Source organism: Diabrotica undecimpunctata, chromosome 1 (assembly GCF_040954645.1).
Source record: "Diabrotica undecimpunctata isolate CICGRU chromosome 1, icDiaUnde3, whole genome shotgun sequence".
Classification (NCBI taxonomy): Eukaryota; Metazoa; Arthropoda; class Insecta; order Coleoptera; family Chrysomelidae; genus Diabrotica; species Diabrotica undecimpunctata.
This window is the reverse complement of record NC_092803.1, coordinates 179,924,781-179,950,991: the sequence shown is the minus strand read 5'-3', so window position 1 is coordinate 179,950,991 and position 26,211 is coordinate 179,924,781. Positions and strand designations below refer to the sequence as shown.

The 26,211-nt window shown below is 32.5% G+C and overlaps 1 long non-coding RNA gene across 1 annotated transcript in view; it reads left to right on the top strand.

The window, feature by feature from the left end:
- LOC140441486 (uncharacterized) overlaps positions 1-26,211 on the top strand; it is a 276,397-nt gene that overhangs the window by 125,140 nt on the left and 125,046 nt on the right. The window contains exon 3 of the long non-coding RNA XR_011951007.1: positions 21,606-21,623. This is a non-coding gene — a long non-coding RNA (uncharacterized lncRNA). The remainder of the gene's footprint in view (positions 1-21,605; positions 21,624-26,211) is intronic.

The window sequence follows — 26,211 nt, the reverse complement described above, 5'->3', positions numbered from 1 at the left end:
AGATCATTAAACCGAAAAAAATATTATTAGTAACAAAACTCAAGGAAGAAAAATAAAATATAGTAGACCTTTATAACCTGTATCACTACAAATATATAAGGATGTTCATTTTTATAAACTCATCTACTGATTCAGAAAACGAATATTTCGAGTTAAAGTTTTAAATTTAATAAAGTGTTTATGAGAATCATTTACAATTTGGAATCAAAAACAAAGGCAAGCAAGTTTAATTTTAAAACGAGTAAATAAAGTTTTAAATAAAACTGTGTTTATTATTTACTTAATTCCAGGCATAAACATAAAAACACTTTCAGCATTCTCGTTTTATGAGTATTGTACAAAAAAGCTGTCTACTTAATGTACCTATCATGCCTACAAATTACTCATATCACGATTATTGGTGCTAAATAACTAAATTGTTTTCGACTGATAACAGTAACCAATCCGAAGTTGTTATAGGCACTGCCAGTAAAAGAAAACCTCCTTCTTTGCAGGTAACCAATTAAAATATTAATACGGTACAGTGGGTGAATCAAATAAACCCATGTTAAGTACCGCCTATATTGAATTTGAAGGAGTGCTTAGTGTGATTTAAAATATTGAAATCTCTTTTGTTTAATTCTTTTTTGCAGGTTTATATATTATATACAGGGTGTTTCAAAAAGGTATGTCATAAATTAAATCACGCCTTCCGGGGACAAAAATAAATTGATTGAATCCAACTTACCTTAGTACAAAAGTATACACAAAATAGTTACAGCTCTTTGAAGTTACAAAATAAAAATTGTTTTTTTGCACTATCTCCTAAACTACTTAACATTTTGTAATAAAAATGGACACGTTACTTTCTTGTTCTGAAAGCATTTTTCATAAAAAAGAAAAAAACAAAATCTAAGCGTACAGAAAAATTTTAAGGGGGGTGTGCATCCCTAAATACCCCCAAACGTATCGTTTGGGGGTATTTAGGGCGTGCGAGTACGTTCAAATCAAATGAATTTTGTGGCATCATTAGTTTAATACATTATTTTTAAAACTTTTTTGCCTCTTATCACTTTTTCGAAAAACTAGTTTTTCATAGTTAGTCATAAAATTACAATTAGTTTCTTCTTCTCATTGCGCCGTCTCCTTTCGAAGGTTGGCGATCCAAATGGCAATTGTAGTTTTGGAAACTGCTGCGCGAAAGATCTCTGCGGATGAGCGGTCGAACCATCTCCTCAGGTCTTTCAGCCACGAGTTCTGGCGTCTTCCTACTGATCTTTTGCCCTGTACTTTTCCTTCCAGTATAACTTGAAGTAATTCATATCTTTCGTCTCTCAGCACATGACCCAAGTATTGCATTTTCCTCTCTGCAATTAGTTTCTATAGATACAATAATTACAAACAGTTCCATCAATAATAGTCAATAATTTGAAGCTATCATTTATTGTGTGAATAAGATTAATATTAAAAATTTTGATATTACAATAGCCTACATATTTCAGGAAATGGCAGATATGCATTTAGCTTTGGGTAAGTTGGATCAGATTAAATTATGATTTCAATAAACTATCGGGAATATCGTAGGTGAATGTCAAGGAAATAATGCAGCAGCCGCAAGGCGTTATGTAATAAAATACTCCAATTGAAATACACCCGATAGATGATTATTTCTGACCATTGATCGTCATTTACGGGAAACAGGTACATTCCAACCGCAAGTTTCTGGCAATAGTGGTCGTCCAATAATGGATGCAACTGATGAAGACATTTTAGAAATCATTGAAGAAGTACAAGGCTGCTCAACTAAATGATCCTCACGTAAGAGTTTGGAGGCGTTTGAAGGATCAGCTACTTAAACCCTATCACTTAACAACGATTCAAGAGTTATTGGTTGAAGATTATCCTAAAAGGATTGGATTTTGCGATTGGTTGTTAATGGAAAACACTCGAAATGTTAATTTTATTGGAAATATTTCGTTTACCGATGAGGCTACCTCACGCCAAAAAAACGACTCATCACGGACTTTCAAAGTTAATGTTTGATCGGGAATTGTGGATAACAATCTTATAGGCCCAGTATTTCTTCCCAATAATTTAAATGATGATAATTATTTGCAGTTCTTGGCAAACGATTTACAAGAGTATTTGGAAGAAGTGAATATTGCAATAAGGCAAAATATGTGGTTTCTACAAGATGGCTCTCCACCGCATTACAGTAATGAAGTCCGGGAATACTTTTGCAGGCAGTATTCTGGTCGGTGGATTGGAACGAGTCGTGACACACCTATTTCTTGGCCACGGAGAAGTCCAGATCTAAACCCCATGGACTTTTGATTTTGGGGGTTTATGAAAGAGAAAGTGTATTCTGTAACAATAGAGGACGAACAACAATTAAGGGTTAGAATAATTGAAGCTGCAAATCAATTTCGTCAGAAAATTATGATTTTTCCGCGCATTCGGTTTTCCTTATTAAAACCATACCGAATGTGTATTGAAGAAAATAGGGGTCATTTTGAACATTTATTGTAATATATTTATAGAGGTAAAATATAATAAACATTTTTTGTACTTATTAATTTATTTAAGCCATTTATTTAGTTGCACGTAATTTTTTAAAGGTTAATGAAAAGGGCTGTAACTCAATAAAAACTGTTTTTTTTTAAGTGATAGAAGCCAAAAACGTTTTAAAAATAATGTGTTAAACTAATGATGCCACAAAATTTATTTGATTTAACCGTACTCAAAAGTTTGGCGGGATTTAGGGCTGCACACCCCCCTTAAAATTTTTCTGTGCGCTTAGATTTTGTTGTTTCTTTTTATGAAAAATGCTTTTATAACAAGAAAGTAACGTGTCCATTTTTATTACAAAATGTCAAGTAGTTTAGGAGATAATGCAAAAAAAACAATTTTTATTTTGTAACCTCAAAGGGCTGTAACTTTATTTTGTGTACACTTTTGTACTAAGGTAAGTTGGATTCAATCAATTTATTTTTGTCCCCGGAATGCGTGACTTAATTTATGACATACCTTTTAAAACACCCTGTATATATTAAAATATGAAATAATTCTCACCCGGGGACTCGAATAGATTCTTTGTTTACTTCTGGAGCAATTTATTTCAGGAGATGTCATCATTTTAGTATAATTTTAATAATAAAATTAAAATAGAAAAGACAGTAAAAAATTATACTTTTATTTGAATTAAATCAAAGTTTTTATTACAAAAATTTGTACATACAGATTGAATAAATATCAGAGGCAGCAAATGGAATTCATTGATTACATAATACTTGAAAAGTTTGCTTGTTGAAATCCAATCGATTTTCACAACAAAAAAACTTCGTTTCATTCACGAAAGCCTGTTGTCTTAAAAACCCTGGAGTTTGAAGAGAATGTAAATTTCTATTAGTTTATATCTTTTTATTCGAAGTTTATTTTTCTTTTTTGCCATCAAACTAATTTACAGATTTGAAACGGTTTCTTTCGAATATATTCAATATTCTTTAGATTTAACTTTATTTTATTCAATTTAAAAAGTTTAAAGTTCACTCAATCTTTTAAATTTCGAATTATTCTATTTATAAATAAGAGTTGTCAAGGTTCATATTGTTCAAATGTGGGTCTGTTTTTAAATATATGGTTTTAACCATAGCTCAACTGCAGTTAGCTGCAACTTTATATTACCTACGAAAAGTAACAAAAATATTTTAATTACTTGTTAGGCATCTATTCGCCAAAAAAGTTCGTCTCTTCGTTATAGCACCTATTAATACTACTACTACTACTACTACTATCGGTTCACAGCGTTCTCCGACGCCTTCCGACTCCTAACCGTCATTCTTCTCTATTTAACCATAGGCCTGGAGGGATTTCTCTTTACTCTAGTTCTTTTTCAATTCCCTCTCTCCAGCTTCTTCTCGGCTTTCCTCTTTTTCTTCTTCCTTGTGGTGTTCACGTCAGAATCTGTTTTGGAATCCTGTCATCTGGCATTCTCTGTACATGGCCGTACCATATTAACTGTTTTGTTTTTATGTCATCAACTATTGTATGCTTGACTCCCATTATTTCTCGTATTCTCTCATTTGGTATCCGATCTCTTCTTGATTTGCCTGCTGCTCTTCTCCGGAAGTCCATTTCTGTTGCTAGTAACAGTTTCTCTGTTCTTTGTTTCATTGGCCAAACTTCACTGCCATATGTGATTACACTTTTAAGTATGGTGTTGTGTATAAGTTGTTTGTTTGCTTTAGATATTGTTTGGTCTTACAGAATACCGTTTATCATGGATATGGATTTTCTACCCTATGTTTCTGTCTTTTATAGCAGCATCGAGTGTTCCATCTTGAGATATCTTCATACCCAGGTACTTGTATTTATCACAGTGTCTAATTTCTACCCGATCATCTAATATAATGGACTGCTTTGTCCCTCCAATACACATGGTTTCAGTTTTCTTATTGTTGACTTCGAGACCCCATTTGTTATATTCTTCTATTAGCTTCCGAGTCATGTAACTAAATCAGTATTTGGTCATCAGCGAAACATAAGGTGTACAGTGTAGTCTCGTCGTTGAGAGGGATTCCCATGCCATTACATTTTCTTTCCACAGCTTGAGTGCTTGTTCCAGATAAATTTTGAAAAGGGTAGGCGAAATACAGCAACCCTGCTTTAGTCCTTTTGTGACCTTTAAGGTCACATTACAATATCCCAGCTCTTGCGATGTTAATGTCCTGATGTCATAGCAACTCTTCTTAGGTCTTCCTAGTGGTCTTCTTGTATTGGCTGTATGTGTTTTTACTCATTTCGCGATTCTTTGTGGGTCCATTTTGTCCTCAGGATCTTTCGATTTTATCTCTGATAAAAAATTTTCTTATTGATCTTCTTCTTAGTCGGTTATTTGAATCAGTTGTCGTGATATTATGAAGCTACTAGATGATTTTTTCAATGTTCTTACATGCCTTTCTGACACTGGAGTGCCAATAGTAGCAACAATATGGTCAGTGTAACGTGTGGGAGATCTACTTCGATTTCTTTTGCCTTCTATCTTTCTATTGGGAGTAAGTTTTTCAAGACCATTTCTTCAAAGTACGTGTCTAAAACAGCCTATTATTTGTTCTGAGATTTGTGTTCTTAGTCTTTTCTTTATGTTAAGTTGTTTCAGGAAAGATTGATTTATTCTTTGAGACACCCGTAGTAGTATCAGCATTTGTCTACAGTAGTACATTTTAAATACAACTATAATTATTAATAATCTAATCTTTAATATTTATATTTCTTTATAGAGGTTCAGCCTTCCGATGCATTAGTGAAAACTGAAAAAACTAGACTTCTTACTAGTCTCATTTTTGTATCGATATTTTATAACTTTTCCAAATTTTTAATAATTTTGCCATAGCGCTTTTTGCGATTGCTGATCGGCGCTTTATTTCTTTAGAACAGCTCACTTGTTAGTTACTAAAGAGTCCAGATACACAAATTTAACTAGAACAGCGATATTGTTGATCATCGTTAGATAATTTTGATTGTTTTTAGCTGTCAATTATCATAATTCTCGTTTTATATCTGTTTATTTTAAGACCCATCGTTAAACTTACTTCTTTAATCCGTTGAAGCTGGTGAATGAGCTCATCTTCGGAAATAGCGAGGATGGTTGTATTCTTTGCATATCTCAAGTTGCCAATCTTCTTCCCACCGATAGTCATGCCACTGTTCCAGTCCTCAGTAGCTTTCGGCATTATTAATTTACCATGTGTGTTGAATAGAATTGGGTTTAGTATGCAATCTTATCTCACGCCCTTAGTGACCCTGGCATTTTTTCTAACTTTGGCATAATTCTTATTATATAGACTTTTAATTTCGGTGATTCGGGACTCCTATTTCAGACAAAAGTTGCCACATTTGACTTAAGTGGACTAGGTCGAAAGCTTTACTATATTACATAATGACGGTATTAGATTTTTGTTTCGATACAGGGTAGCGGCAAGCCGCTTATACGTATTTCGACCTCTTTCGATCTCCTGAGAACGGTATAGCCACTGCTCTGAATCAAAACAAAATCTATCCTGTCCTAAACCAATAGTTATCAAAATAACTATATACGGACGTAACTACGCCATCTAAAAACAAAAAGAGAAATCAAACGATTTCTACCTGGCGAAACCGAATTCAAATTTTTACAACTGTGCCTTCTAAAACTTGCAAAATCAGATAGCTTGATGAATTACTTTACTATATTCTATGTTTGTTTCTTCCGCTAAACCCGCTTGTTTCTACCCAATTTCAAGAGGCAAAAAGGGCTTTATCCTCTCTAGAATGATGTGTAAACTATGTGTTGTTACATAAATCTTTCGCTCCACTTTTATGTACCACAATATATAGTGATTTTGTCCAATCTTCTTTTTCTTCAGTGCCTTATCCGGTCCGGATGTTGGCGATCATCAAGGCTATCATGGTTTTATTGACTGCTCTGCGAAACAGCTCCGCTGAGGTCATCCCAAACCATTGTCGGAGATTTTTCAACCACGAGATACGACGGCGTCCCGGTCCTATTCTAGCAAATACTTTACCCTGCATAACAAGTTGAAGAATTCGATATTTTTCTTCGTTCCGCATCACGTGGCCGAGGTACTCCAATCTTCAGGCCTCCAATTTACCTGTCTCTCACAGTTCTTGACAAATTGAATGTATTATATTCACTCCAACGTCATCTAGGGCCCAAATTATTTTGATAGGTATGTTATCTGGACTAGCAGCTTTATTACTTGTTTGCCTCATAATCGCTGCTTTAACTTCACTTTTGAGTACGTTAGGCTCCTTCGCAAAACTGGCATCTTCTTCTTATTATGGTGTGCTCTCGTCCATCGTCAGTCGTCCACAATATTCTTTCTACTTGTAAAATACTAACATGTAAAATATCTTTTTTAGAAGTGAGTAGAGTTCCGTTATCCGTAATAGCAAAGTGGTTAGATGTAAAGGAACCTGTTATCTGCTTTATTTTTTTAAACATGTCTCTGCTCTCAGTTTTAGTTTGAGTGTGTTCTAATCCCTTTTGCAGAGTGGTTCTATTTTACCGTTTAGCGCTTTATATGCCCCTTTATTATTTTCATTGTTGAGTCCTGTGTCTTTTCAGTACTTCCTCTCTTTTATTTTTTAGTATTTTAGTCCATGTGGAGTCTGCTATCCATTGTTTCCTACTTTTTCTCTATGACTCTTAATGTTTTTTGCGGCATTATGCAATGTAGATTTTGTTTTGTCCATATGTTGTTTGAGGACTCTTCTGGATTTAAGGATTGCTTGAGGTCTCGTAGCTTTTGAATTGTGGCTTTTTTGTATGTATCGTTATATCTTAGATGATCGATCGATAGATAGATCAATTTAGTTAAGGTATTCCCTATTTTTGAGCTACTTTTTAGTTTCATGCGGATTCAATTTAGCTCATAAAAATTGATGGTCGCTATTAAAATCTTTTCCTGGATAAGTCTTAACATCCTTAACAACACTTGCTCAACGGGTTTTTACCAGAATAAAATCTGTATCTATTTCCTGGTAAAATCCAAGTGTGTAGTCATTACACATACTTGGCGTATGTTAAAGGCCTGTATTAGTAACAAACAGGTTGTTATCTATACAAAAGTGGAGCAAGAGTTATCCTCTGTCATTTATTTGGCCAAGTCTAAATAATCCGAAGGTCTATCGCAAGTAATGATCTTCCTTACTTACACCAATTTTAACATTGAAATCGCCTACTACTGTTATTATTTCTCTATTTGAAAGCTTCTTAAGCGCATACTCCAACGTCCTGCGAAATGCTTTGATCTCTTCATCGTGAGCTTCACTTGTTGGGGCATATGTTTGTACTACATTAAGATATTATCCTTTTACCAATGGCTATGGTATTCTTTTAAGGAGATTTTAATGGCATTATTTACTATCACTGCCACTCCATTCCCAGATTCGTTATAACACCAAAGAACTGAACATCATTGTCATTTTTTGACATAAAATTTTCTTTGTCCTTCTAGTAAGTCTCAGATAGGTAGACCTCCAATGGAATAAATTTTTATCTCGTTTTTCAATAAATAAAATTTTCTGAGTTTCAGCAATCCTTGATCATTCCACGTACCAATTTTAAGGGTACTTCATATTTATATTTTTAAAACAGACTCAGAGCTTTCATAACGTACTTGGTTTCCCACAACATTATGTCCAGTAGCCCATTTTACACCATCAGCCTCGGACGCTGATCGGCACCAGTTGCTAGTTGACCGCCCGGCATCCTGATATGCTTAGAAGTCGCATTTGATAATATTTTTTCGGGCAAAGTAACGCAGTGAGGCCCCACTTCCTTCTGCGTCGTAGAAAATAGGTTCCAGTGAAGAAAGTTATTTGTGAGCCGTCTGCCCTCGGAAAATTAATACCAGTTCGAGGTCGAAAAAAATAAGAGTTGGCCAAGAGAGGCCAATAGGAAAGGTAAAGACATTTTACCCAAAACTAGTTGAAGAAGAGCAAAATGTGAAGGTTCCCATACACCGCCAGGATCGTTTAATTAGAGTATGAATATTAGTACATCTTGTATTTCCGCTCCTACATCGGAGTACTGTGACTATAGGTAGTATAGCTCAGTTAGCATGATATAGTAAGAAGAATAGATTGCACATGATCTCATAGTGTAGAAATTACTACACTACATCTCTGGCCTGACTGTGATTATTGTTCTAAATACTTTCATTTCTATAGTTCTCATTAATCTTTTTCTACGTAACATTTTAGCTCTTGTTTCCACTGCGTATGTTAGTACTGGTCTAACACATACTTTATGTATTCGAATTTTGACCTCCGGGTATATGTTGTCCCATAAGTATCCCGATATTTTGGCTTTTTTGTTGATTTGTTTGTGTATACAATATTTCTTTATTAGAATTAAAAAAAAATACCGGATATACCCCTTTTTAAAATCACTAACAGTGCACTATACTGGGTAGCAGAAAAATAAAAATAATACGAGATGTTTTCTTTTTCATATTAAGCATCACACGGGCATATTCAGCTTAAATCTGCTAAAGAGTATAAAAACAGTAATAAAATTACTGGAAATTTCTTTGTTTTACTTAACTTGCGTTCACGCTAGACCTGCTAGTTCTTTAATTAGAATAAAGACTGTTTCCCAATACTCCCATCTCTCAGAAATCAAAAACCAAAAAAAACAATGTTTCCACTCTAATACTTTGACAAGTGAACGAAGAAGAAATTTTTACTTAACTTTTAATACACTGAATTGGAAATTGTTGGTACTAAGGGCTTAACGCCCTTAATACTGGCGAAAGAATGTCAGGACTACAGGAATATTTGAAAGCTTAGTCGGTAATAAATCTCAATTCTCACGCATAGATGATTTTTGCCAGTAAAAAGATTCCTGCCCGCAATCTTATAATTTTTATTGTAAACAAATACCAAAGAATATAGACGCATATGCAAATACATAAAGTTTGTTTTCTCGTTCGAAATTTTAAAATGTAGTTCTTAAAGGGTCAAATAGAAACTTAGATTAGAATTAGAATTAGAATTAGATTAGATAGAATCAGATATGCAGAGAAACGATGGCACACGACAATTTGAGCTAAATAAAATAAACATTTTTAAATTTTCGTTTACTCTATTCCAAGAGACACTTAAATTGTTCTTATAAGGAGATTTTGAAACGAATATATAAATATTCGTTAGAATATATTATAATTGCAACACTTAAATCCAAAATTTATACAGGACGAAATTTGAAATACGTGAATTAAAACTTTTGTATGGTTACACTAATTACTTACATATATTAGTAAAAAATCTATAGTGGAACACACTAGTACATTTTTTTTAATTACTAATTACCTAACACTTTCAGAAAATTTTGTTTCCAATATTACACTTCGTAAATGGTATGTTTTTTATACGTTTTGAAGAACAACGAAAAATGAGTTACACTATTTTATACGAGTGTAATTTTAATATTTAAATTATTTAAAATTTTTAGTTATACTTCGTTTGCTTCTATTTAAATTTAATATTATATATTACTCTGATGATTTAAAATTCTAAAATTTCCACAAATGGGAAAGGAGTTGTAACGTATTCATTCGAATTAAATACTCTTTGAAATTAAATTCAAATGCATAATTTTGTTTGTGACTGTGCAATTACCACACTAATTATGTAATATACATAACATTTCAACATTCTGATTAAAATAACACTTAAATCCTTCTATTGTTTTGGTTTTTAAGTTAATTTTACCGCAGAACTCACCTTTCAAGAGAATAAATGAGAACATAGTTAACTCGGAATAAATAACGGAAGCATTCGATTTTACGCCCGTAATTCAGCTGTTTTAATAGAAGTGGAGAAGAGTTAAGTGGGATATCTAAAAGTAAGTGGAGAAATAAATGAATGCTCTCGTCATTTCAAGTGCATAATAGAACACAGGTCGATACAACAGCGGGAGACAAGCAGAGTTGAGTTCCGAGCCACTCTCAGAATTTCTAGACAGAACCGTCTCGAAGCATTTATTAACCGAAAACAAGATACAGTAAGGTCTCTTTTTATGCGGATTATTTTATGCGATTTTAAAGTTATGCGATTTGTATTTCATTCAAAAATTTCTATTATTAACTATTATAAATAAATATTAACTATTCACATCCAGGTGTCAGTAAAGCGAGCCTTTGCAATTAATTGTCTATAACTCTCAGCTGCCAAAATTTAAATTGTCTCATTTTGAACTTTTCACAGAATTTTCGCAAAAGAGTTCAACATTGGGTTTAAATCTTCGTCAATTGATATATAGGCAGCTTGTGTGAAAAACTTAAGAAAACTCTTAAAACAGAAACAAATCCTGCTAAAAAATTGCTCTGCAGACTGCAAAAGAATTCATAAACTGCGAGTTAACTAGTTCTACAAGTTAATGAAGCAAGTACCGGAAAACTGAAGAGGCTGGGTAGAAGTAGAATCTGCACTATTACATTTTCTAATTTCTCTATAAATCTTACCGGAAGTGAATGCTATTACTTTATTTTGTGATGAATGTGGTGGATAAAATAAAAACAAACACATTATCTATATGCTAATGGTTACACGCTATCTATCACTATGGTTAAAATAGTATTTCCAGTAAGAGCACATAGCTTTCTTCCAGCCGACAGGGCATTTGGAAGGGTCGAAAAGTTATTGAGGAAAGACCCATTTACCAAGACAAAAGAACAATACCATAAAATTTATAAAGAAGTGAAAAAGGTCTATGTTTTGGAGAAATATTTAAAACTTATGGATATTAAAAGTATAGAAAAATCCTTTAATAAAATGACAGGAAGAAGTAACAAGAAAAGAATAATAATAGAGAAGAGTACTCAAGACTCCAAAATTAACCTCCTGGTACGAGTACATCAGAATTATAGGGTAAATCTTGACATAGAGGAGAATCAGAATTTGTGCAAGAGAAAAACAAAGCTTTTTTTAATGGCTTTGGCTTGAAACCTTTAGCCACGTAATTACATATAGATATTAGTATTCATTCATACAGGATTGTACAAGGAGGACACTTTTTACGCCCAGGGATTAATCAGAGTGGCTTTATTGTAACAAACAAGACATAAACCACGGTTAGGTAGGTGGGCAACATATATGGTAAACATACAAAGGAAATATTCACGCATACGATCAATTTTACACTCATACCTTTAATTTAATTTTTACAAGAAATATCATAATTATTTTAAAGATTTTTATATTGTCTTCACTTAATAGAAGATTTACGTTTAATGGTGTAGTTAAACCCTCTTTTATCAATTCTTTTAGCAGCCACGTACTTGTATTACGATGTAGTGGGCAGTTAAAGAATATGTGATTTAAATCAGCTATACTAGTTCCACACTCACATCGGTCTGTTGGGAGCACTCCTATTTTGTGTAGATGTTTCGGAAAACATCCATGATTTACTTTTAATCTTCAGACAGTTGACACTGTGTTTTTGCTTAGTGTGACATCTTTGTAAAATTGTTTTACATCTACTGTTGGTTGTAATTTGTATAAATTAGTGCCCCTGCTTTCACCAAACTGAATCCATTGTCTGTCCCATTTAAATTTAATATGTTGTTTGATATAGGCAAGTAGGTCACATGTGTTAAATTCTTCTATCACCATATGTGGATGCTGTAATGGATTTTTAGCTATAGAGAAACAAAGCTATTTAACTTTATCATTCTAGAATTAAAAACTGCTCTCCTATTACCCCTGAAAAAATTGAAAACATGATATCCTTATTGAAGGCAGAACTATGCGAAAATTAGGATGCAGATACTGATTTAGCATGGTACAAAAATTTGTTCAGAAAACCCCAAGATGCAAACTGTCATGGAAACTGTAAGTGGGAAGTTAAAGAACCTTGTTTATGTCTTGACAAAAATCCAGGATTTCACCTTTATTTTTTTTTTGTAATATGTAATAATTTTTGTTTTTTCTAATTCTTTAAGACATATTTATTGTTAACGATCATATTCACAAAAATAAAATAAAATTAATCAAAACTCAATATTTACGTTAACCTATTCAAACAAAACTTAATAAGTCCATAAGATTCAAGCAAAAGTTTTTAATTGCAAAAATTAATATGGTTTTTAGGTCTATTATATGTATATGTATAGTCCTAAAAGAAACATATGTTAAAAAGAAAAAAGTCTAAGAAGCGGCTCTAATTATGCTAAAGACACCAATTGCGTCGCAAATTCCTTTACAGAATGTATTAGAATCTGGTTTCACATATTAAAAGGGGAAGACAATAAAAGAAAAATGCGAACAAAAGTCAGTAAAACATCGAGGATACATCATATATGTTTTTAGGTAATATATCAACACAGAATGGAAGATATCATACCTCAGTACTATACATAAAAAGGGTGATAAAAATAATTGTGAAAATTACCGAGGAATAGCTGTAACCGGATCTATGAGTCGAATATATGGAAAGGTTTTAAAGAACCGAATCGAGAGAGAATACTTAAATTATGAAGCAGAAAAACAAGCAGGATTTCATACGGATCGATTCACTATTGACCACATTTTCTCCTTAACCCAGATAATAGAAAAAAAATGGCACGGAATCAAGAAATTCATATTTATGTTGTTCGTCGACCTACGGAAAACCTACGACAGCGTTCCACTGAAGAAGCTGTGGAAATCAATGGAATATTAATATAGAACTAATAAAAGCCGTCAAAGTACTACTAAACCAATCAATAACAAAAATAAAAGCATTGACACAAATAACAACAGGATTTATACCATCAAAAGGATTAAAGCAAGGACGTTGTCTGTCCCCCACTTTATTTAAACTATACCTCGAAAATGCTTTAAAAAGATGGAAACAAAAATGCAGGACAATGGGGATCAACACTATGGTATATAAGCACAACTTTGCAGATGATCAAGTAATAATGGCTAAAGATTATGACGATTTAAACTATATGGCACGAAAATTAATTAAAGGGTATGATATATGGGGTCTAGAAGTAAATAAAAAGAAAACCGTATACTTGTGCATTGAAGTAAAACAAAAAGATCTCATATTAGACGATAACACCACGATAAAGCACTGCTATGGCTACAAATATCTAGGTATTACTATTTCACAAGATGAAACATTAGATAAAGCTGTAAGAGAGAGAAATACGTCAGGGAAAAAAGCCATCACAATGTTAAACAGGGGACCAATCCATCAGCGCAGAAAATAAAAAGAGGATATATGAGACTATAGTAAAAAGTATCACTTTGTACAACTTTGAGGTATGGCCACTGAAATAAAGAACACTGGCAACGCTGAAAGCGATGGAAATGGATTTTTGGAGAAGGGCCGCAGGAAGATCTAGAAGAGAAAGGATTACCAACGAACGCATTAGAGAAATAATGGGAATCAAACGAACAATCACAGATGACCTAACAACAAAACAACTTATTTGGTTCGTACATATACAAAGAATAGATGAACAACGAATACCAAAAGAAATATTAAAATGGCAACCAGAAGGTAAGAGAAAACGAGGTAGACCGAAAAAAAGTTGGAGCGAAGGAATAAATAAAGAACAGAGAGTGGGCCATAGAAGAAGACCTATGGAACGGAAAAGTCGGAAAACGGCGAACAACGTTATAAATAACAAGAATAACACAACGACAAGTAGTAATAGTAGTAGTAACATACATATAAAATCAGAGTTTGGTCTTTATTGAGATTAAACTAAACATAAGTTTTTTTCCTGGTTTTTACCTCATGATTTACTATGAAATCACTAACAGGAGAATTTAACTGTCATTATTGTATGTGGTTGTCTTTTTAAAGACGAATTACATACTATGATTTTTCTGACGAATATTCTCAAGTTAAAGTTGATTTTATATGTTCAAATGAACTATTTTACAAGTAAAGTCGTCCCAGGAACGCAACTCGGCAATATTGGCAATATCATTTTAAAGTTGTCTACCTTAAAATGTATAATATATGTCTGAATTGTCAATATGAGTCAGATAAAATTAGATTATTAGAAGAATTTTTCACTAAGTAACAAAAAACAAAATTTGTTTAATTTAATAATGTTTTGTATTTTGAAAACGATTTCCAAAGGGGAAATTAAAACGTCAATAAACTTATTTTAAATTTAAATTGTAGCTTATTCCCAAGAAAACGGTAATTGTGCCACATAGAACAGGTAAGAAGCACATTTGAAAAATGCAGATCCTTATTATTTAATAACTTATTGAATTTTCAAATTTAAGAAAAGTTTGCCAGATGCTATGTATGGTCTATGTAAAATACCATGGACTAGCAGAACCAACAATGAAGTTTCGAAAAACAGATCATTAATCAACTCATTAAACATCATTAAGAGGCGGCTTAACTAGAATATCTTGGAGATATATTGAGAGGATTGAAAGATATGAGTTCCTACGACTAACTTAACGGTAAAATTGAAAGAAAAAAGTGGATAGAGCGCAAAAAATTCTACTGATTGAAAAATTTGCGATAGTCGACAGGTTTAACAGCACACCAATTGCTACACGTAGCTCAAGACCAAGATCAAAACCGTTTTAATGATATTAAGAAGATTTAAGTCTATTAAGCCTAGCGTATTTCTCTAAATAGGTATTTCAATTTATTTTGTAATACGGAATGTATGGGATATTTTGATTTTTATTGCAAAAAATAATAATTACAAAGAAAGTACAGAGCAACCTTGTTTTCTATTTTTACCAGTTGAACAATTTGTAACAGCTAAAGAAAATAACACAAATTTTTAAAAAACAAATTTGTAGTAAAGTTTCAAGTTCTTCATTATACATTTACCGTTCTTTCTAAAATTCAGTTCTTAACATTTTTTACTAACTAAAATAAAGTAAAAAAATTTTAATACTATGCTCTGGAATATGTCAGGAGATTATCAATTAGAATAATGGCATAATTTAGGAAAGTTCGATTAGTGAAGAAAATTTCTCATGCTGGGGCTGCAAATTTATTAGAAAGGTAATTAAGAGCCTTACGGTCTGCTCTGATTTCAATTTAATTAATTAAAAAAAAAGTTTAAACGCGCGAAAAGCGGCTTATAATCAAAAATAATGAATTCATCAAGCCTTCAAATATGAATTTAATTTTAAATTGCGTAGGTTGAAAAGAAATACTATTTCATAGAAAAAATAATTTCAATTTATTTAAAAATAAATTAACTCAAAGTATTAGTTTATGCTCTGAACTGACAAACATCGTAACTTTCAAAATGATATTTAGATGTAAGTTGTATTTCAAAATTTAAATTGGTTTAAGTGAATTTTTAATATTGTTTCAAAAGGGTTTGAAATAATATTTTTATTAAGACTTATCCAAACGTGCTAGTCTGAGACTGTAGATATGAGCTCACCAGTATATCATGCTGCCAACTAGTTGAAAAATTTTTCATTCTCTATACGGTACGTATGGATGTCCAATAGAGAATGTCCTATTAGTATAGGCGGGATCTGCCGAAACGAAGACCAAAATGAATATTTTTCATAGGATTTATTCTTTTGCTGGAATCACTTCAGAAATCACAAAAATTCACTTCATTATGTAATTTTTATAAGAAAAGATCAAAATTGGACAGCAGGAAGCCAAATGTAATTTTTGAAGCGGGTTGTAATTGGGCTATCCCCACTCTACTTCTTACGCAATTATAGAATTATGAAACCCTGTACATATTTGTATAGGACTCGGACTAAACCATATATTTTTATACTCGTTTGGTAGTCTTTAAAAAGTGTTTGCCGCCTGCGATCTTATGTATTGTATTTATGTAATATATGATTGATTGTTTCAGATTATCTGCTAGTTTTCTAGTCTGCAGATTTAGTCGTAATGAGATTGCAATATTGTATCCTTTAACTTATGCATGTCCAGTAGCGAAACGTGTTATGAGTTAAAGCTGATTTCTGCTAGTTTTTCGCTAAAATTTTCAGTCCTTTTAGTAAATATCTAGATTTACTTTTACAATAAAAATAATCGAGGCATATCAACACGCTGAAATGGTAGTCACGTTGGATAACGGAATGAAAACGAGGCCAATAAAAATCAACCGAGGAGTAAGACAGGGAGACACCATATCTCCAAAACTATTTACTGCCGCACTTGAAGACATCATTAAATCACTAAATTATGAAACTAAGGGACTATCGATAAACGGAAAGTATTTAAACCATCTAAGATATGCAGAAGACGATGATCAATGATCAATGAGCTTCATACGGAATCCATAAAAAAAGGACTGAAAATGAATCTGAGTAAAACTAAGCTAATGTCGAATAAAGATGATTAACCGACGATAACCATCCAAGGAACAAAAGTGGAACATGTAGAAGAATACATATATCTGGGTCAAAATATCAAGGTAAACAAAGAAAACCAAACTACCGAAATAAGCAGACGAGTAAGAATGGGATTTGGAAAACTCTCATACATACTGAAAAACAAAATTATACCCCAAAACCTTCGAACCAAAGTGTTCGATTCTTGTATCCTTCCCGTTCTCACTTACGGAGCTCAAACCTGGACATTCACAAAAAAGAACATGGACAAAATTCGAAAAACTCAGCGAGCCATGGAACGACACATGCTTGGTATCTCACTAATAGATCGGCAAACGAACGAAGCAATCCGTAACAAAACAAAAATAAAGGACGCCGCGAAACAAGCAGCTAAATTAAAATGGAAATGGGCTGGACACAACGAACGTCTCGAAGATGGTAGATGGAACAAAGAAGTCGGAAACTGGCGACCGTACGATGCAAAGATACCAAGAAGAAGACCTCAAATGCGCTGGAGCGACGATATCAAAAGAGTCGCAGAACCAATGTGGAAACGCCTAGCACACAACAGGGATGAATGGCGAGAAATGGGAGAGGCCTTTATTCGACAATTCGAATAGAAAAAGGGCTATAAAAAAATTGTAAAACTTATACCTCTCTTTCAATCTAATTTATTTGCTATCATTAAGCAAACATATATTAGGTGTATGAAATTATCCTTAAGTTTAGAATGTGTAACTTAAAACTTAAGTGCAGGTGCTCGTTACCTCTGTTGAATCACCAAATATTTAGGGCCGGTTGTTCGAATGCTAATCAAAACTCAAATATTCAATTAAAATCAAATACGTCACATTTTGAGGTTACGTTGACTAATTTATTTTATTCAATTTTATTATTTTGCGTTTTAATTTAAAATAAACTATAATTAAAATCTTTTTGATGTTAATTTTATGTTTTTATTTACAAATTAATTAAAATAATAAGCAATTTTTAATAATTTTGACAGCTGCTGTGACGTATTTGCTTGTAATTAAATATTTGATTACAATCAAGTTTTGATTAGCGTTCGAACAACCGGCCCTAAGTGTAGTTAGTTTAGTTAAAATATGTTGAGTCAGGTGAACGTTATTACACATTTGCTGCTAGCTGGAAGGGTACTTAAAACCGATTACCAAAAAAAAACGTTAATAAAGAATAAAAATATCATTTTAAGACAAAAATTATATCTTAGTTACTATTAGTGATAGAAGCTTCTTTTTTAAATATTGTATTTTCACTTTTTTTTCCGAGAACCTACTTACAGGCGCGTGCCATAAAAAATATCAAAGTCATTATAAATGTTTTTGCTAAATAGTCAGCCCTGTTTTAAACAGTGTTTTGTAACAATTTTGATAAAATGTTGGATTTTTTTTAATGTATCTTAAAATTAAACCCTCATAGAATTGATTCTAATTTGGCAAATATCTCTAGAATCATTGTTTGGAAAATTTAATAACTTATTATTTTCCATAATTCAAGTAGTTATAAAGGGTGATTCATTTAGAGGTACTTTTTTGGTGGAGATTTGATTGGAGATCGTGCATGAATACTGTCAAACTGACATTTCGCTTTTATTTAGTATTATTTGACATTTCATGATGGAAAGACTGAGCCCGGCACAGCGTCTAGAAATTATTAAGTTGTATTCTGAAAATGGGAGTTCTGTGAGTAATGTGTTTCGTGCGCTAAGAGCAATTTGTGGTCCACGTAATTAGCCTACCAAACTTACAATTCGCTTTACGATTAGTAAGTTTGAAACCCAGTTTCCATTATTGGATAACACGCGACAAAATAAACCACATTCAGTACGTACTGAAGAAAATATAGCGGCGGTAACGGATAGTGTACTCGAAAATAATGAAGAATCGATTGGTCGCCGTTCTCAACAGCTTGGCTTGTCATATGCAACAACTTGGCGTATTTTACGTAAGGATCTTGGTTTAAAAGTATACAAAATTCAATTAGTGCAAGAGCTGAAGGCAACCGACCTTCAGAGTTGTCACCGTTTCAGTCGATGGGTTCTTGATAAGCTTTCAGAAGATCCAGTGAATTCGAGAAAAATCTTGTTTTCAGATGATGCCCATTTTTTGCTTATTGGGTACGTTAATAAACAAAATGCCCGTATTTGGGGTAATGAACAACCCAAAGAGGTTCAAGAGTTTCTATTACATCCTGAAAAAACAACTGTTTGGTGTGGTTTTTTGGCTGGTGGAATCGTTGGTCCATATTTCTTTAAAGCAGAGGCCGGCCAGAAAGTTAATGTGAATGGAGACCGTTATCGTGCCATGATAGCGGACTATTTGGTACCTGAAATTGAAGCTCGTGGTCTCGGCGACATTTGGTTCCAAGAAGATGGCGCCACTTGCCATACAGCCCGTAAAAGTATGGTTTTACTGCGAGAACGATTCAGTGAACAAATTATTTCACGATTTAAATCAGTGAATTGGCCGCCTAGATCCTGTAGCATCTCACCTCTTGACTCTTTCTTTTGGGGCAACCTAAAGTCCAAAGTCTACATGAATAAACTAGATACGACTGAGGCATTGTAGGCCAATATTACTCGAGTTATTAGTGAAATACCAATCGAAATACTGGAACGAGTCATCGAGAATTGGAACTTCAGAATGAACCAACTTAATCGTAGTAATGGCCAACATTTAAAAGAAATCATCTTTAAGAAGTAATTGTAAATAATGGTTCTTTTGTATGATAATAAATATTTTCAAATAAAATTTATTTTTTTCGTTGTTTTTTTCTTGTTGAAAAAAGTACCTCTAAATGAATCACCCTTTATAACATGTCATTATGCGAAAAAAAAAACCGGTAAAATCTTTCAATATATAAACTCCCTCGACTTTGATTTTATTAGTTTTACAGCACAGGAACAAATAATGTTTTTTTTTCTAGTTTTTAATAAGCAGCTAACCATAAATTACCTTTCCAACTTTTTCTCTCTCAACCAATCATGGACTAGCATTTTAAGACCACCCAAAATTCCATTTCTTCCCTTTCTTTGAGATATCCCAATTATATATTTTGGCTTTTTCCTTCAGCAATCACCAAACCGCTTTGCATAGAAGGACTTCTTACGCAGGATTTTCCAACCATTATGACTACTTTAGAAACGAAATCATTGTTATCCTAGTTAAGTTTCTAACTAACATCTTAATCTACATTTTGATTACAATCCAATATTTGTTCTTTATATACACAAATTATTTTCACTGGAAAGAATCTTTTAATATGCACTGATTACTTGCTTACATCTAGAAATACATTTCCGTCTGTAATTCTGGTATTTTTATTTGTTAAAGCAACAATTTGATTTTTGCATCTCAATGATTAATGCTTTTCTTATTTTCTTATAGCTTTTCCTGTTTTTGATTGCATTTTCTACCAGTTTTTTTATTTTGTTGTTGCCGGCATCAGATTTCTTTGGCACTATCAATGATGATTTCCAACAATTTAGAGCTGTCGATTAGATCATTTAATTTGTCATCAATTGTCCTTTGATAGTGATCTTTTTGTTAGATCGTTAATATTTATACCGATTACTCTTGGTGTTTTGATTAACTTTCTTTTTAGTTTTAGATCTAGAACAATTTTTGCTCTGATTAGTCTATGGTAGCTGCTTGTTTGAAATTTATTTATTACACTGACATCTTTTATTGAAGCAAACTTTTTGTTTAGAATTAAGTCAATTTGGTTCTTAGCGATTTTATTTGGTGTTACCCAAGTGCATTTTCTGTTCGATTTCTTCTTAAAGAATGTATTTGCAATTGACATGTTTTGGTAGTGTGCAGACTGAACCAGTCTTTCTCCCCTTTCATTTCTCTCACTGACTCCATACTTTTCAATGACTTGTTTCTTGTCGTTTCTCTTTCCCACTTTGGCATTAAAGACACCAATTAACTACTTTTATTGTTATTTTTTTACTTCATGATGTTATTGTAGAGTTCCTCTATTACTTCGTCAATGCGGGTTATCGGAGTGTATATTTGTATAATTTGTATAGTGATATCTCTTTAATAGTTGTGAAATTAAGCTAGCTACACTATCTGAGATACTAGTTATTTCTACTACTCTTCATTTTTATGTCTCGTTGATTAGGAATCCAATACTGTCTGTTCTGCCCGTTAACGTGGCTCGGTAGCTCAACGTGTTTCCTGACATATATATGTGGCTGCGGCATATATTAACAAAAAAACAAATGGTAATATCTAAAATTTCACTTTAATCACTCGTAATTTATTACGACTAAATTTTACCTTGATAGTTTCATATTATTATCACATATAAACTAAAAGAATGATTTTTATCCAAAAAATTATCATTATGTTATGAGGTCCTAATTACATTTTCACCTTTGGGTGAATTAATTAGTTACCCTATGCAATATTGCGAAATTAAACGTGCGCTTTTTGTTTTAGTACATAAGATTTTAATCGTTCTTTAAAACTTTTATAATATGGAGTTGTTAGCGGGATACAAACTTTTAATTAAAACTTAATTCATTACAAAACATCTAGGCGGAAGTGAAGAAAGGCTACTTTGCCGCTTTTTATTAAAAATTTTTAAATAAGACTATAAGAACCTGTTAGTTTCGTTGACGAAAAGTAGATAAAGCAGATTTTTAACGAGGTATTGATATTGTCCTTAACGAATTTTATTTGAGAAAAGAATATTGATATAGCCTGCTCTGTAAATAATATTTATTTATTTTTTTACAGATGATGCTGTAAACAAATGTAAGTAGACTTTGCTTAATTGATTTAGTTTTATTTATTATTTATCAAACATCTTGGAGATAAGACACAGAAAACATGAAAAGACTTATTATCCAAGGTAAGGTGAAAGGCGAAGATCACCAGAAAGATTCCCAAGAAGATGGATCGACTGAATTACAGACATATACAAAAGACCTATGCATGAGTTAAATGAAATGACCAGAGACAGATATCTTTGGAGATAGATAATACAGGACATCACGATTTCCACTAGACTTCCTCTTGAAATATATATATATATATATATATATATATATATATATATATATAAAATGTGCACTCGTAAGTGAATGGGATATTTTCGATCAATTTGGAGATAAAAAAGACAAGAGTTGTGCTACATTATCTATTTATTGAAGACGTTTCGCCCAATGTTCATTGGGCATCATCAGTTCATCTAAAAGAGTATTATAAGCGATACATCTATATGAAAAACAATTAAGTAAATGATCTTACCTTTAAAAGATCTGTAGCATTAAGATGTTATTATTGTGAAGAAACATCAAAAATTAATCTATTAAATAAATCAGCAAAAACACAGAAACACAGAACGCCGGAAGATTCCCAATTAAAGTAATTTTATATTAATTTTTTTAATTTAACTTTTGAAAACATTGATTGATTCTAAAATCTATCAAAAAATGTAATTGTCAATGTTGAAATGTTATATTAACAACGGCAAGGCTAGGGATCTTGACTGTGATGATCATATCATGCAAAATAAAGTATTTGAAAGCTCGAATGTCAGAACTGACAATCAGCTGGTGAGATTTAAGGAAAAGTTTTGTAGATGCCAACATAAATGTTATGATATAATAAAAGAAGTTGAAGAAGAAACCAATAATTTAAAAGTAGAATACGGAAGAATCAATTTTGTAGTATTAGTGCATGGTAAATTTGGCTTAAGTTGCTGATATCAGTTCTCTTATTTAATGCATTAGGTTGTTTCAAAATATGACACATCTCAATAAACTGTCTCTTACTAAGGTTACGTTCTCTATAGAGAATTCTAACATCATCAAAATTCACAGTATGTTTGGTGTTGATTGCATGTTCTGCAAGGGCACAAGTATGTTTAGAAAGTTTATTGTCACTACGATGTGAAGTAAGGCGTCCTTTAAGGGAACGGCCAGTTTGACCAATATAACATGCATCACATTCAGAACAGGGTATGTGATAGACTACATTCACTTGTTCCAAAAAGGAAAGAGGTGTTTTAATTTTAGAAAATAAGTTCCTGACAGTCTTAGCATTATTGATAGCAATGATCATTCCAAAGGTCCATTATTTTATGTTTGATTATTCTTTTTAAATCTGATGATGTTTGAATGTCTGTTGTTACGTTAAGAGAACATGCTTGTTTTGCTGCTTGATCGGCTTTTTCGTTACCTGGAATACCAACGTGTGATGGGACCCACAATATTGTTAAACTATTGGGTGGATAGAATGTACTTTTCTTATGGACTGCATGGAGGACAGAGAGTCCTTACAGATTGCTATAGTTAATTTTAATTTAAAAAACGGGAAAATAAAGATATTTTTGATTATTGAAAAATTATATAAATATTGTTTATGTAAAATATAAGGGAATACAAAAAATCAAATTGTGACCATAAATTATTGTTTAAAAAAAACGCAAGGTAAAAATGCGAGTACTTTTTCATCTATTCATCATCTAGTAACCCCCACCTATGTCTTAAAAGCTTCAGATATCTGCGAAAAATATTGCCGTAAAATCGATGATTTTTGCATAACCAGACTGGGCTAAATATCAACTTCGATCGAAGCGGTTGTATTTTGCTACACTCCGACAAATTAAAATTTAATTGATTTTAAATGTGTTTTCAAAACAACCAAAAAATAATTTATTGCGATTATCTTTTTAAATATTTAAATAAGTGATAACGATAAATTTGCTGTTTATTATCAATCCAATTATTATAATAATTCATATCTAAAACTAGCACAAAGTTAATCATGCCTAATACATCGTTTTGTGTTAATTGTTCAAAGCTAACTTCTACCTCCGATAGAAAGCTCCAGTGTGATGGCTGTAAGAAACCAATACATATCGCTTGTACTGATCTGTCGGTTGATGATCGAGTTACAAGGCAAAAAGTACGTGGGTTATGTATACTTTGCAATGCATGTAGTTCAAACATTGGAAATATGACTGAAATCAAGTCCACTAGTGGAGTTTAAAGCGGACATTAGGAAGAAAATTGGAGAGTTTTTTATAAAACTATCTGAATTAAGCAATAAATTAAATCAACTTGATTCTATTACAACAACAGAATGTACCGACAGCATTGTCAATGAAGCCGCTTATCGCATATCTCGTTCCATAACATTTTTTTGGTTAGAGGCGTCCCTGAACCCACAGGAGACGCACAAAATAAAATAGATCATGATAAGAATAAAATAAATTTAGACCTAGAAGTCAATTAATGTCAAGAAAGTCCTGTTACACTTTATAGAGTCGGTAAACATAATCAAAATAAACTTTATCCCCGCATGATAAAAGTGATAATGAGTTCTGAAAACCACACTCGAAAAATTCTTCGTACCAAGAATAAACTTTTGGAAAACGAATCTATTGAAACTTATTCTGTTATTGATGACATATCACCTATGCAGCAACTTCGTTTAAAGAAACTTCGTACTGAGCTTAAAACTCATAAAAATACTGGAGAAAATGACCTTACGATTAAATATATCAATGGCTGTCCAAAGATAATAAAATTTCGTTGATAACGCTCCTGCACCAAAATTTACGGATTGGCTTCTTATGTATAAATATGAACCAATACTCTCTTATGTCCAAATTTAATGAATTTATAAGTACTGTTTAACTTTTAAAACCTCACATTATTCTCCCAATAGAAACGTGGCTTAATTCTTCTATCCCCGATGCTATTGTAGATATTGATAATTTTACTATATTTCGTAGAGATAAAGGTACTTGTCGACGGGGAGGAGTATGCATCTATTTCGCAAATGCAATTACCATTACTTTTTTCATCAGTAAAAAAACAATAGACGTACCCGGTATAGAAATTATCCACTTACTTATTACTAATAACTCTTTTATATTTAATATAGTTTGCATATACCGACCTCCGGATATAGTACTTACTCAGGACAATATGCTTATTGACACACTTAAGGAAGTATCATCCCTTGAAAATCTCATTGTTGTTGGATATTTCAATTTTCCAGAGATAAGATGGTCCATTATTTCCAAAACGGATACTATCAATTCCCAGAATTTGTTTAAAAACTTGATCATGGAGTCAAATTTATTACAACTAATAACTGAACCTACAAGGTTTTAGAGCCAACAATAATCCTTCAATTTCGGACCTATTTTTCACAATTGACGATCAATTAATTTTTATACTTGAAGTGTCCTCTCCTGTGGGTCTTTCTGACGACTCACTTATTACTGCTCACATTCAATTTAGTTTAACACCACCTTGCAAAAATAATTTCGTACCGTATGCCACTAGTGATTTCTTTAATGTAAATTTAGTTTTATCCCAGTTAACCTGGCAATCTATTTTTCTGAATCACTCTAATCCATCGTTAATGTAAGACTCTCAATTTTCATACTGCTATTACAACAATTTCTAATCATACAACCGAACGGCAGCTATACAGAAATCGACTAAAACCTTGGATTAACCTCTCAGCTACCCATTTAATTCGACATAAGCGACAACTTTGGCAAAAATATAAACTTCCTGGTTCCCTTGATAATTTTGTCACCCCCCGTAATTTTTCTAACCAAGTCAAACAATCTTTCCTAAAGTTAGGAACAGAATTTGAACTTCAAAAAGCTGACAGGCCTTTATGTTCTTCGAATAACAAGTCTTCCGAATATTTATCGGAAGATGAACACTGATGAACCTAACGATACCATTCCTTAAATAATGTGCCCATATTTGTCTAAAACTCTTGACAATCTATCTTTCACACCGGATGCAATTGAACATAATCTACAAAAACTACGCAATAATTCATCACCTACATTAGGCGGACTCACCTCTTTTTTTCTCAAGCAATGTGCATAATCTGTAGCGATCCCTATACCTCTTATAATGAATGCTTTTTTAATCAAGATTTTTCCCCTCTTCCTGAAAATGGGCTTCGGTTACTCCTATATTCAAATAAGGAAATAAACTTGATTGCAATAATTATCGTTTAATCAACCTGGTTCCTATTGTTGGCAAATTCATGAAATCGATTATTTCGAAAGCTATGTCTGAGTTTCTTCTTCAAGAAAATGCCATCCCTAACCAACAGCATGGCTTTATTAAACGTTGTTCAACAATCACAAACTTACTTCATTCTGTAAATGATTGGACATTATCGTTAAACAATCGGAATCCTGTCGATGTAGTCTACTTAGACTTTTCCAAAGCTTTCGACCGTGTTCCAAAACGTAGATTACTAGCAAAATTGGATCACTATGGTATCCGTGAAAAGTTAAACATTTGAATTTAAGATTTTGTATCCGACAGATACTTTAAGGTTCGTGTTGGGGAAG